Genomic DNA, 14398 nt, shown 5'->3' on the forward strand with positions numbered 1-14398 from the left:
TTATGAATATTCATGGCTTTCGGTCTATAACTTATTTATAACCTGTGATTAAATATTAGTTTATTTTAGACAAAGTAAAGTAGCCAAAAAAATTAATTCTCAGGGAATGTCCAAATAGCCCATTAATCTTGAAATTAAAATGCCAGGGCCTTACACATCGATAACACAGCCTCAAATTCCCAAATACGTAAAAGAAGTATTGGTCACTGCAGAGGGGAAAGATTCCTCACCAAGCACATCTACCTCACTTTGGTATAATGTGGAGAATGGCTTAGTGATTTAACATTCTTAGTTCCCCTGGATCTTTGATAGCCTCTCCTACTGTCTATGTAGCCTCAGACAGAAAATTGGAAGGTGATAAGACCATCAGAAGTTGACCCAAGTGGCATTCTAAAGACATAGAAGCTAATAGAGGAGATGTCTTCCAAGCTATCTGTAGAAGTGCATAAAATATCTTAAAATATGTTAAAAAAAAATGAAAGGCCAAGAAGAAGAGATTAAATGGCATCCAATATACTCTATTTCCCAAGCAAGGAAGAATGTAGTGAATGCTCCTTAGGAAGATTTCCATCAGAAACGGTTTTTGAGGTGAACTGGCTTCAGTTCTCCAGACAATGGAGTCCTAGTCCTTGTTCAGTGATGAGGTGGGATAACTAGGTGTTATTGCATTAACTGGTGAAGGATTTTCTTCACTACAGATTTATAGAGTTCCCCAGTGATACAAATTCCAGTGACATGAAGTTAAGAAAAACTCTCCAAAGGCCAGTGGCAAATGAGTCTCAACCCCCCTGCCAGTTACAGTTGGTGGGTGGAGGTTGTCTGGAGATCTGTCCCAAGGACAATTTGAAGTTCATACCTTGCTGGCTGGCTGGCTGGAAGAGGCTGCTCGCATAGATTTGTGATGTCTTCTGTGGGTGTGGGAGGAGGGCACAGTGGCTTGAAACCCCACATTTAACATTCTAACCTAAGGGTGCCACAGTTGATTGTGAATAGGATCACAGGAGGCCCCAAGTTCTACTGCCCCTGCAGAGCCCGAATCACTTTCTCCCACCTGGATTTCTGAAGCTCAGTCCGTGATGACGACAAGTGAGTCCTTTCAGAATTGCTTGTGTAAGAATCTGACAATTCTCAGATTGTTAGCTTCCACGCTGTGGACTAGCTTGTGTTTCTCTCTGAGACCAGGGAATGGATCATTTCCACAGAGAGAGCTTCCATTTAAATCAAATTGCTATGTAAGACACCACAATGAAAAGAATGCAAAGTCTTTGTGGTTGCCAAGACTACAACCAATATGAAAAATGAAAATAGAAATACTAAAAACTTACATGTGGGAAGTCAAGATTGCTCTGTGGCTAATTCTGTCGCCCTTCCACCAGTCTGATGTTATTCTCTGTTTGTGGCTAACGTAACCTACTCTTTGGTCTACAGAGGCTCTAGGATGACCTTCTCTTAGTTGTAATCAGTCTAAAATCTTTAGGGTCTCATTTCCCATCTCAAGTCTCTCTTTTTTCATTCAACTCTTCTTATCACTACTTGATTCCAGATACCCTTTCTGCAATCCTTCTCCTATCATCCCACCTCATGCATTGATTTGTCTTCTCTTTCCCAGATTCTCACTTTTCCCATTTGGAAGATTCTCGTTTTTCATTCCCACCTTCAGAACCCAGAGTAGACTCACACTACTCCCATGTTCCTCGTTCTTAGCTCTTGGCATCTTCTTTCCAGCTCCTTTGCCTCTTGAAATCTGATGTGCAGCTGGGGTCTCTTTGCACCTTCCACCCTCTTCTCCTCCCACTTGTTTGCAACTCTGGTGGTTGAAATCCCTTGATTTCTCTTTTTCCACTTACTCTCTCTCCTGACTTCTCTGGATCTAGTTGTTGGGACCTCTCACCCTCCTTGTGAAGATAAAGGAGACAGTAAAGGCAGGCAGAGATCTGACTCAGGGGGCTGCAAGCCAAAGAGCACCACAGCCTACTGGACACACCAAAAGCTCAGGAGAGATGAGGGAGGATTTCTCAGGATTCAGAAAGAGCCTAACTCTGCTGATACCTTGACTTCCGACTTCTAGCCTCCAGAACCATGGGATAATAGCTTTCTGTTGTTTTACACTGTTCAGTCAGTGATGCTTTGTTACAACAGCCCCAAGAAATGAATCAAGCCACCTATTCCTTTGGCAACAGCCCCTTCATTAAATTCTCTTCAATTACTTGTTTTGTTTCTACTGGGTCCCTGACTTTCTTTCTTTCTTTTTTTTTTTAATTTATTTTTTATTGGTGTTCAATTTACTAACATACAGAATAACCCCCAGTGCCCGTCACCCATTCACTCCCACCCCCCGCCCTTCTCCCCTTCCACCACCCCTAGTTCGTTTCCCAGAGTTAGCAGTCTTTACGTTCTGTCTCCCTTTCTGATATTTCCCACACATTTCTGGTCCCTGACTTTCTTAAGGTGAAAAGCTAAGAACAGGATCCAGGGCTCTGATGGCAAACCTCAAGTGCTTATCCTCTATAATAATTCTAAAAATGTTATGGGTAAAACTTACACAGTGTTTATATTAACTCCCTTAATGCCATTTGGCCTGAGCATAGTGTTGCAGATAGTACATTCTTCATTGATGGCATGCTTGATTATTTTGCTATCAGACCAGCTGTGTCTGCATTAACTGGCAGAGCTGTGATGAAGAGTAAGCTCTTGAGAAAGCTGATTTCCTGAAGAGGAGCAAATAACTTGGAATAGGACAAGTGGAAGCCAGGGTCCCTGGGGGGTCATGATTTGCAAATATGCTCAGGAGCTTCTCTCGAATACCATCAGGTGCAGAGCCAGGCAGGTAGCTCAGGTCCTGACCTCCATTACCATCAAAACCTGAAACTAAAGGGCAGTATCTTCATTTTTAAGGTGAGTAGGCGGAGAATTGGAATTATGGGGTGGGGGGAAGGAGCAAGCCTCTTTTAAATGCAAATAGGCTGGCTCTTGGCACGCTACAATTCTTCCAGGTGGAAAACAAATAAAAAGCAAACAGTTGAAAGGTAGAGATCTGAAAGTCTGTATTTGTCACAGAGGATCCCTCCGATTGCTCTACCTGTTGGACCATCTTGAAGCTTCTGTCTTTATGTACCCCAGTTCCTGCCCCAAGGAAGCAGGTGGAGGAAGCTGCTGTCTGAGTAATTACTGCTCTACCATTTCTCCTTAAGGATGTCGCTATTTTTAGAAGTGACTCATTCATAGAAGTGCATGCCCCTGTGTGTGTGGGGTGGGGGGAGGCTCTTCATGATGACCTAACCCTTATGTCTTGGTGTTTTTCTATTTATCTTCCTACTTTATCCCTCCTCTTGACTTGATTGGTTTGATTCAGGGCACCAATGAAAACACATAAATCCCCCCTTGAAATAACTTAATGTGTTCTCAGCCCAGATATTTGAGAAATGAGAAAGTTCTCAAAAACCTCTGCAACTAGGAGTGAGGGCAAGAAAGGGGAAGTGACTCCAAGCTTCCTGAGAAGGGGCACAAGTGAGGAGCAGCCAAGTGGAAAGAGAGATTGAAGAAATTCTACTTCAGAATGCTTTATATTTTGCTATGGAGTAGCAGAGAAAACTCCATGTCAGCACCTGGAAGATTGAGAAGTCCTGGGGTAAAAGCTAAAAAAGGCAGCTTCCTGATTCCTCTTGTAAAGGAAAGCTTATACTAGAACTTCCAGCACAACCAACACCACCATGAGGCTTGCAAACCCCAAGCACCGGGCACTTTACACACATTATCTCATGTGATCCTCATGACAGAGAGTGTTATGAGATAGATAGGGTTACTATCCCATGTTACAGATAAGGAAGCTGAGGCTTAGAAGGGTTTTGTAATCTCCTAAAGGTAACATACCAATAAATGCCAAAGCCAGGCTTGGATCTCAAGTCTGTCTGAGCTATGACATGTAGTAATTGTGGCCCATTGGGGTGTTGCGGGTACATAAAAGTCCATCAGCTAGCAAGCCTGCTCAAGAGGTAGTTCTTGAACATTTTGGCAGAACTTCCCACATTGGATTAATTGTCTTCCCCAGTCATGAGAAACCCCATCTAGGGGATTCTGCGGGTTGGCTGGATAAAAGAAATGGTAAAAAATTTGCCATTATAAGCAGCTTGGTTAAATAACCATTCTTGTAATTCCTCCCCTCCATTCAATATCACAAAGTAATTTATCTATGACATATACTTCATATCCATCGTTTTTGTGTATTGAACTGACATCAGCTCTATTTACTACCTTGCCTGTCGTAGAGTATGAATCCCCGTAGACCATGAACAATACTATATAAACCACTAGATAAAGTACCCAACACAGTATCAAGGCAGGATCTTGCTTTAGCATCCTTTGGAGATCAAGAGAAAGTCAGCAATTATTGTAAAATCATCATGCCCGGGATATCTTTCTTCTAAGTACTTTAAAGCCAGAATAAAATACCATGTTGGATCAATTCAGCTCATGATTTCTTGTGGCAGGGAGCCCATCTAGTAGTTGTTTCACAGGACATCATCATGAGAGATTAAAGACATTTCTTAATTCTCCTGTGAAGATCCTCATGCAGGGGTCTGTCACCTGTGCCTTAATCCATATCTTCCTTGAACACATATTTGTAGCTTTAAGTCACAGTGTTGACGAAGTTCAAATAAAAGGCATGCCAAGATTCACCAACACTTTCATTTTTTCCCAAAACTTTAATCATGAGATAATATTTTAATGTTCTCTAGGGTAACCCTTGGCTACCAACCAAAGTGAAAAATTAGGGAGCCTTTTTTGGGTAATTTTCCATTGTTACTGCCAGTGATGGACATTTCTTCCTGCTTATCATTAACATGAAACCTTTCAGCATATCTGAGTGTGAATGCTCAACATGCATCATTTTATCAAAGTGTCACTGAGTGTTTTTCACCTGTGCCATCCAGTCTACTCATAATTCCTTACATGAGTCCTGCACATTCTACCTTGATGCTTACACACTTACCACTCTCCTTTTGGGAAATCCTTCCTCTTCCTTTATATGTACCTGAGCCTGACTAATTCTCCACAGCAGTATTCAAGCTCCATGTCCTTCCTGGGCATCTCAGGCCAAGACTTTTCAATCTCAAGACCAGTGTTGTCCAATGGAGCTACATATACAACTGTAAAGTTTCTAGGAGCCACATTTAAAAAGTAACCACCACAAAAGATTTCAAATAGCCAAAGCAATTTTGAAAAAGAAGAATAAAGCTGGCGGTATCACAACCCCAGATTTCAAGATATCCTACAAAGCTGTAATAATCAAAACAGTATGGTACTGGCACAAAAACAGATAGCTAGAAACATAGATCAATGGAACAGAACAGAAAGCCCAGAAATACACTCATGAGTTATGGTCAATTAATGTTCAACAAAGGGGGCAAGGATGGAAAAAGAAAGAATGGGAAAAAGAAAGTCTTCAAAAAATGGTGCTGGGAAAACTGGATAACTACAAGCAAAATACACAAAAGCCTCCCCTCAAAATGGATTAAAGATCTAAATGTGAGGCCTGAAACCATAAAAATCCTAGAAAGGAACACAGGTAGTAATTTCTCTGACATCCGCCATAGCAACATCTTTCTAGATATGTCTCCTGAGGCAAAGGAAGCAAAAGCAAAAATAAACTATTGGGACATCAAAAGACAAAGCTTCTGCACACCAAAGGAAATAACAAAATTAAGAGACAATCTACTGAATGAGAGAAGATATTTGCAAATGACATATCTGATAGTTAGTATCCAAAATATATAAAGAACTGATACACCTCAACACAAAAAAAGAAATAATACAATTAAAGTATGAGCAGAAGACATGAACAGACAATTCTCCAAAGAAGACATATAGATGGTCAATAGATACATGATAAGATGCTCAACATCACTGATAATCAGGGAAATGCAAATCAAAGTCACAATGAGGTATCGCCTTACAACTGTCATAATGGCTAAAATAAAAAACACAGGCAACAACAAATGTTGGTGAAGATGTGGGGAGAAAAGAACCCTTATGCACTATTGCTAGAAATGCAAACTGGTGCAGCCTCTGTAGAAAACAGTTTGGAGGTTCCTCAAAAAATTAAAAATTTAATTGAATTACCATATGATCCCATAATTCTGCTACTGTACTACAGTATTTGCCCAAAGAATACAAAAACACTAATTTGAAAAGATACATGTGGGCAGCCCGGTGGCTCAGTGGCCTAGCGCCACCTTCAATCCCTGGTGTGGTCCTGGAGACCAGGGATCGAGTCCCAGGTCAGGCTCCCTGCATGGAATGGAGCCTGCTTCTCCCTCTGCCTGTGTCTCTGCCTCTCTTTCTCTCTGTGTATGTCTCTCATGAATAAATAAATAAAATTTAAAAAAAACAAAATAAAATAAAAAAGAAAAGATACATGCTATGTATCTTTTCAAAGTGTCCACTGACAGGTGAATGGATAAAGAAGACGTGGTGTATATGTACGTGTATACACACATATGTAAACATGCACATATATATGTGTGTGTGTGTATGGAATATTACTGTGGCATAAAAATAAAAATATTGCCATTTGTAATAACATGGATAGATCTAGAGGGTATAATGCTAAGTGAAATAAATCAACCAGAGAAAAACAAGTACCATGATTCCACTTATATATGGAATTTAAGAAACAAAGCAAATTAAAAAAGAGACAAACAAAAAGCAAACTCTTAAATACAGAGAACAAATTGATGGTTACCAGAGAGGAGATGGGTGGGGGAGGAGATTAAGAGGTACAAACTTCCAGTTAAAAATGAATAAGTCATGGAGATGAAAAATATAGCATAGGGAACATAATCATTCATATTATAATAATGTTGTATGGTGACTACACTTATCATGGGAGCATTGAGTAATGTACAGAATTGTCAAATGACTATATTATTCACCTGAAACTAATGTTATACTTCAATAATAAATTTTAAAAAAAGAAACAGGTAAAATGAGTTTTCTTCATAGGTTTTACTTAACCAATGTAACAGTATTGAGTATAATCTCAAAACGTAATTGATAAAAAAATCGATAATGACATATAATGTATACCAGAGTATGCCTTATACTTACAGTACATCTCATTTGGACCAGTCACATATCAAAGGCTCAGCAGTGGCCTGTACTGGGCGCTGCAGCTCTAGACTGTACAATCCTTGAGGACAAGGACAGTGCCTGACACACAGTGGGAACCAAGTACTTGTTGCTTAAAGTTCTCACTTTCTGGGTTACACACATGTCTCTGTGCCCAACGTGCAATGATCACCATGCCCTGTATTAGTAAACCTTCAAGACATGGATGTGTCCCATCAACTAACTTTCAAGTTTTGGCCAGAGATCCAGGGTTACACTTTGATGCCTCCACAGGGCATACTGAGCTACCTGTGGTCCTTGAGCCTGGAGTTCCCATCTATATCTCCTTGTCTTGGTACATGTTTTCAATTCTGCCCAGGATGTTCTTTCCACTTGTCCTTTAAAAAAGTAACATCTGCTCTCAAAAAGCATCCTGTCCCTTGCCACTTTTCAATTTGACTTAATGCTTATTTTTCTGAACATCTTTTATCAGGATTTATGTGGTACTTTTACAATTAATTTGCTTTTTGGTCTCATTCACTGCCCTATGACCGTGTGTGTGTGTGTGTGTGTGTACACACATGCGTGTGTATTCTCTTACTGGTTCTAGATCACTAATAACAGATACCACCACTATAAAATTAATGTAGCAACAGTACATAGTATATTCTAATAAAATATTAATTTATCTATATAATTTTGAAAGAAATAGGTTTCTGGGGCACCTGAGTGGCTCAGTCAGTTAAACGTCTGCCTTCTGTTCAGGTCATGATCTCAGGGTGCTGAGTTTGAGCCCCACGTCTGGCTCCCTGCTCAGCGGGAAGTCTGCTTCTTCCTCTCCCTCTACCTACCCCTCCCCCTGCTTGTGCTCTCTCTCTCTGTGTCAAATAAATAAAATCTTAAAAAAATATATAGGCTTCTGACTGAAGATACACTCTGCATTTATCACCTGCAAAGCAGGTCAATGGCTAAATGTTCAGTGCATTAGTCCACTTTCTGGAAAAGGAAAGAGAAAGATGGGATCCAACATCCACCAAGCACTTTCTGGTTACCTATGCCATCTCATTTAACTCTTATAATAAGCCCACAAGGGAAATATTTGACAGATGAGAAAACCCAAGCTCAGAGAGGTCAAGAAACTTGACCAAGGCACAAAGCTAGTGAGTGCCCAAAGAGGAAATGTGAATCCAGGTCTGTCTCTGAAGCTGATCTTTGTACCAGTGCCCCCATTACAACAAAGTTCTAGAACAGTAGCCTTCTGATGGCTTCAAACAAACCCTAGCTCAGGGGTATCTTTTTTTTTTTTTTTTTTTTTAAAGAGATCATGGAGAAAAGTACATTGCAGAGCCAGGCATCTCTTCCATCTCCATTCTCCCACCAGGATAATCTGCTCTCCTCTCCACCCAGGCAAGCATAAAGAACAGTGACAGAAGGTGCTTCCTGACTTGGCCGAAGAATAGACTCCTGGAGACACAGGGATGGATCAGATCAGCAGGAAAGGCCCTCTGTCCACCTCCCACAGGCAGTCAGGCTGTCGAGGGCAGGGGTCAACTCCAGCTTTTGAGTGTGAGAAACAGCTCTACTGCGCCTATCCTGCTTTCCAAAGAGGCTCTTGTTTTCTCTCTCATTAAGCATTTCTGCCACCCTCTGCACTGGAGTCTGCCTAAGCACCCCCCAGTTGCACTGATTAAACTAAGCCTGCATATGCCTGGCGCTGTGGTCGGTGCTGTCACGGGCAGTCCCAAGGCCACTGAGACACCAAAGCAGGACACTAAAGCTGCTGGCAACAAACCTAATGGGCGGGCAGAGCACCAGAGTGCGACCTTGAATCTGCAAGCAGGGATCGCCTTCCTTCCCAATCGCCTATCTCTCCTTCCGATAAGCAGCTAGACAACTGGAAGCAGAAGAGATTGGCAGGGCCGCCCTTAGAAGCCTCTGCCATCCGGAGCACTGTGGGTCCTCCCCTTGAAGGGTTGTGACCGGCAGTGATGATGGATAGGTTTCCTCAGTAGGTCGCTCCGCAGGCTCAGTCTGAATTCATAGATTAGCACCCTTGAGTAAACCCAACATTTGAATTTAGATTTTGATTTGTTTTATCATGGTCCACAGACTCTCCCAATATGCAGAGATCAGAATAAAAATAAATTAGTAACCATTATCTGCTGTGCTCCTCAAGTATTGGATGCAGGGTTTCTTGAAATGCCAAGTTTCCCTGGTACATTTAGAAGTGAGGTTAGATTACAGATAGTTCTTTAAAGGAAAGTCTGGCAACAAGTCACAGCTGCCACTTTCTGAGCGGTCTCTATGAGGCAGGCATTATGACAAACACTCCATATGGATATCTCAATTATCATTCACAGTAACCCTAGCAATTTGATAATGCCATTCCTACTGTATAAATGAGAAATTCAAAGTTGGAAGAAGTGCAAAGTCAGGGGGCAAACCTGTTGTGGGTTGAACTTTGTCCCCTGAAAAGATAGGCTGTAGTCCTAATTCCTGGTACCTGTGAATGTGGCCTTATTTGGAATAGAGTCTCTGCAGATGTAAGCAGCTTAAGACCCCCAAAAGCTAGGAGGAGGCCAGGAAAGACTCTTCCCTAAGGGCCTTCAGAGGGAACGTGGTTCTGCCAACACTTCCATTTCAGAGTTTCAGCCTCCATAATTGTGAGATCACAAATTTCTGTTGCTTGACACCACCCAGTTTGCCATCCTTTGTTATGGCAGCCCTAGGCAACCAACACACCCGGGGTTCAAACACCAGGTTCTCTGATTCTAGAGCCATGCCATCCTGATGGAATGTCAAGGCTGCCCGGCGTGTGTGCTTATTGATATCACAAACCCTCACTCTTGCCACGGATTAGTCTGTTCTTGAGGCAAGCCAGCGAGAGGCAGCAGGCAGGGAAAGGGCACAGTGTACGGGGGGTGAGTTTTCGAAACATGGCCCTGGGTGAAGGGGATTGAAGTGGCACCAGGACGGATGCAGGGGGCTGTCTAGAAGTGCTGCTCTTGTCCAAGGAGAAATGAAGGTGGCCTGGACTCATGTGGGGTCAGTGGGGATGAGACCAAAGGGGTGACTTTGGGAGGTGTTGGGAAAGTGGAATTACAGGACCGCCAACACCTTGGATCTGGAGTGGGTGTGAGAGCTACTGGCTGGGAAGCTGTGGTTTCTGGCTAGGTAACTGGTTGCGCTGGTGCCCCAGGGAGGAGAGGCGAATAGTTTACTGTGATTGATTGACTGGGCTGGACTGAATGAAAATGAATCAGATTGGTTGCAGAGTTCCCTAAGGGCACTGGGCAGAAGTAAGGATGGACCCTGGCATCATAACACTCTAGCTACGGATGACACTTAACCTCATGGGGTTTCAGTTTCCTGATCTTCAGTAAGAATGAGGGGGTGCCTGGGTGGTTCAGTCAGTTAAACGTCTGACTCTTGGTTTCAGCTCAGGTCATGATCTCAGGGTCCCGGGACTGAGCCCCCACATCAGGCTCCATGCTCACTGGGGAGTCTGCTTGAGGATTCTCTCCTCCTCCTTTAGCCCCTGCCCTGCTCACAGGCATGTGCTCACACTCTCAAATAAATAGATACATCTTAAAAACAAAGTAAGGATGAGAGTTACAATGTACTATATGTAAAAGACAACATAAGCAAATCATAACTTACTAGCTTTTATAAAATATTTTATAATTAACAGAATGCTTTTTTCCTGAACCCTTCCAGAACACATCTTTTTAATTCTTGTTATTTTCAAATGAGATTGAGGGGACCTTGTTTTTATTCCCTCGATTAAATGTGAGGAAACTATGTGTCTCAAGAAGAAAATTACTTTCTAGCTCTATCTGTCCATGCAGCTATACAGTATCCATCATTACTAGTGCAGAGATTTGAAACTTTTGCTTAAAAAAATGACTATAAATGAATTAAAGCCCAGCAGGGTAGAGAGTATATATTTATTTCCAATTCACCAGAACAGCGTGTACTAGTAATAAAGAAACACTTTCTCCTCCCTAGCAGATTTTTTTTCCCCTCTAAAGGCCTCCTGAAACTGTTAAGTTTTGTTCAATGCAGGACATTTTGTCCTTTTCCCTGAGGTTATATTACTTGGTGCCTTTCATGATTTCAGACAGTAAACTACTCGCTAAGTGGGGCTCTGTTCTTTGCCCAGGACATTTTATCTGTTATAAAGCACAATGTGTCCACTATGACAGGTGCTATTTATGTGAGCATTTTCAGAGCTATCCAAACAATATATTATTTTCACTCTTTTCTTAAAATATCTAAAATAAAATACTCGGTACATATGAACAAAGAGCAGGTACTTTTATATTTGTGTAATTGGGGTCTGTTCTTTCAGCAGAGATACTGATAAATCTAGATGCCTCTACTACTGAGAATAGCTTGATTTCCCTATTTAAGAACATAACCTGGGGACACCTGGGTGGCTCAGTGGTCGAGTGTCTGCCTTTGGCCCAGGGCATGATTCTAGGATCCAGGATCGAGTCCCACAACGGGCTCCCTGCATGGAGCCTGCTTCTCCCTCTGCCTATGTCTCTGCCTCTCTCTGTGTGTCTCTCATGAGTAAATAAATAAAATCTTAAAAACAAAAAGAATATAACCTGAATGAATTCTCATATAATGAGAGAAAATAAAATCTTAAGAATCATGGCTAAAGGAAGAAGGTGGTATGATAATGAGGACAGAGATTTTGCCAAAGTCATTTCTTCTCTAACCTAGTCGTCCCCTGTGTTTTCCTCAGGTGCCTCTCACAAATATTCAGAAGAGAACACACTGTGATTTATCCTTTCTACTCCCCCACACAGACTGGTTGCCCTCTGCCATTTCCCATCTTGGTTCCTGATTCCATCATCCAGCCAGAGGCCAGGAGCCACCCTGAACGTCCATGACCACTACTCAGGTCTGACTGGTCACCACATCCTGGTGAGTCCACCTCCCAATCACTGCTTCTCCTTCTTCCTTCTCTCCATCCTCAAGTCTTTGCCCCGGACCATGCATTCTCCATTGCCTCTTAAAGAATGTTCTTGCCTCTAGGTTTGGAGCTCCACTGCTGTCCAAGGTTGCTTTCTAAATTGCAGTCTCCCTCTTTCTGGGTGAAACTCTTCACTGAGACCTGCAGACAGACACTGGAGTGTCAGCTCCTTGGAACAGTGTGGAAAGTATGCCAGGATGAACTCTTCCTCCTGTGGAGGCTCTCTGCCCACATGGCACCTCATATCCCAGCTGTTCCATGTCACTTGTGGCCTGCTGCTTGCTCTGCCTGGAATTGTTTTCCTCTACCTTGTAACCCTAGAGATTTATCCTTTTACCCACCACCAATTCTGATACTACCTCCTCCAGGAAGCCGCCTATGACCTCTCACCCACTGCCCCCTCAGCAACTCCTTGGACCTCTGACCCTAATTCTATTCTTGGACATTTCACATTGTGTTTGTCATGTTTTAATTTACATGCCCGTCTCCCTGGCCACACTGGTGGCTCTTTGGATTTGGACATGGTCTCTAATTCATCTCTGACTCTCCAGCAAAGATGCATGATGCCTGGGCATACTGGATACCCACTGACTGCTGAAGTGGATTATGTTCCCAGTTGTCATTGTCAACACTACCTTGATTCAATATCACCTCCTACTACTCTACATCTTCCCAGACTATTTTAAGATTTTATTTGAGAGAGAGTGCACATGAACTAGCAGGAGGAGGGCAGAGAGGGAGAGGGAGAGGGAGAAGCAGACTCCCTGCTCGCCTTCTGGGGCCCAATCCCAGGACCCTAAGACATGACCTGAGCCGAAATCAGATACCTAACCGACTGAGCCACCCAGGCAGCCCCTGCCCACAGCCTATTTTATTTTCCAATCTGAGCAGACTCTTATCTTCATTTGATACATGAGGAAGGTGAGGCTCAGAGCATGCAGGTCATTCTTAATACCACTTGATCCCAGAGCCCAGATGTTCCAATGCTGTGCTCTGCTGCCTTCCTGGAACACAATACCCCCATGAAATTCTCAACACCTGGTTGAAGTATCACTTCATTCTCAGAGGCCTCAATATTTCCTTTCTGTCCTTCATGGTACCACTGGAAGCCATCAGGAGTATCAGACCTCAGTCTTGAGATCCCTCCTCTTTGATTCCTGGAGATGTTAGGCTCAGGTGAGAATTAAAGTCACAGGGAAGCATGTTACTTCATCACTCTGGATTAGCCCTGTGATGGCTATTAGGTATTTTGACATCCTAGTTCCCAATGCCAATACTGCTAGAAGCTTCCAAATATGAGCACACAACATATTTACAACTGTCTATTACCCATGTAATCTCATAGAATTCAACTCCCTACAACCATCACATATTCTGTGAACCTCAGAAGTAAAAAGAATTCATGATATCTCCTGTTCAGCTTGTTCCTTAAATGACGACAGTTATTATGGCTACCATTAAAGTCACCGACACCCTATGCACTATATTTTATTTGTTCCTTATGACAATCCCATCTAATTACTCCCCTTTTACAGATGAGGAAATTGAAGCAGAGAGAGATTACATTATTGGCCCAAGAGCACACGGCTAATAAGCACAGCCAGATTTTGATCCCAGCTCTGCCAGCCTCCAGAGAATGCCCAAGCACATAAAAATGCATTGCGGGGAAGAAGAGGCAGACATGGCCCAGACTTTTGCACATCTCAGAGTGAGGATAATTGTTCTGTGTGCTCTGTAAGTCACTTTGCACTGTCTAGGTCACCAGGTGGGAGAGCACAGCCTGCTTTATCTGCACCGGATGAACTTTATAGCTTTCTAAGGAACATTTCTGATATTCCTGATAAAAACTTAATCCAGCCATCAGTGCTGAGACCTCAAGCTAATTAACCTAAAGTAGTCAGATTAGAATGGGGTTAATTCTACAATCATTAAAAGGTATTTAGTGTTTCTAGGGAGTTTTCTTTTTTTTACTAGGGAGTTTTGGTTACATAAAATCCCTTAGATCTTTCTTTCAAGGAGTTTCCCCCAAACACCAGCATTTACCAATTCTAGGGCTCACCAATTATTTGTTGAATGTATGAATAAATGAAAATAGCATTTAAAAATTAGAAGCTTCAAGAGACTTAGAAGTCTATGCTTCTTATATTAGCAATGCTCATCTCTGGGTAGTAAAAGTATAGGTAATTTTTGTTTACCTGTATTTTCTATTTTTTTCCCACAACAAAGGTACTTTTTCCACACGTATATCTTGCATAGTGGGAAAAGTTTTTGAAAACAATTTTTTATTAGGAATTAGGCTAGTAAGAG

The 14398-nt window shown here is 42.2% G+C and overlaps 1 protein-coding gene and 1 long non-coding RNA gene across 16 annotated transcripts in view; one reads left to right on the forward strand and one right to left on the reverse strand.

Moving 5' to 3' along the window:
• The window catches only part of SLC24A2 (solute carrier family 24 member 2), a 240492-nt gene that overhangs the window by 129761 nt on the left and 96333 nt on the right, over nucleotides 1–14398 (reverse strand). The window lies entirely within an intron of this gene.
• The window catches only part of LOC144322263 (uncharacterized), a 64929-nt gene that overhangs the window by 38630 nt on the left and 11901 nt on the right, over nucleotides 1–14398 (forward strand). For 3 of the 13 annotated variants that reach the window (XR_013387845.1, XR_013387843.1, XR_013387854.1), the window contains exons 1-2: nucleotides 9839–10152; nucleotides 11861–12042. This is a non-coding gene — a long non-coding RNA (uncharacterized LOC144322263). Of the gene's footprint in view, nucleotides 1–9838; nucleotides 10153–11860; nucleotides 12043–12153; nucleotides 12544–14398 lie in introns of those variants that run through there. The other 10 variants (XR_013387844.1, XR_013387842.1, XR_013387849.1 and 7 more) reach the window with 8 other exon arrangements.

The sequence above is a fragment of the Canis aureus genome, chromosome 10, assembly GCF_053574225.1.
Source record: "Canis aureus isolate CA01 chromosome 10, VMU_Caureus_v.1.0, whole genome shotgun sequence".
Taxonomy (NCBI): domain Eukaryota; kingdom Metazoa; phylum Chordata; class Mammalia; order Carnivora; family Canidae; genus Canis; species Canis aureus.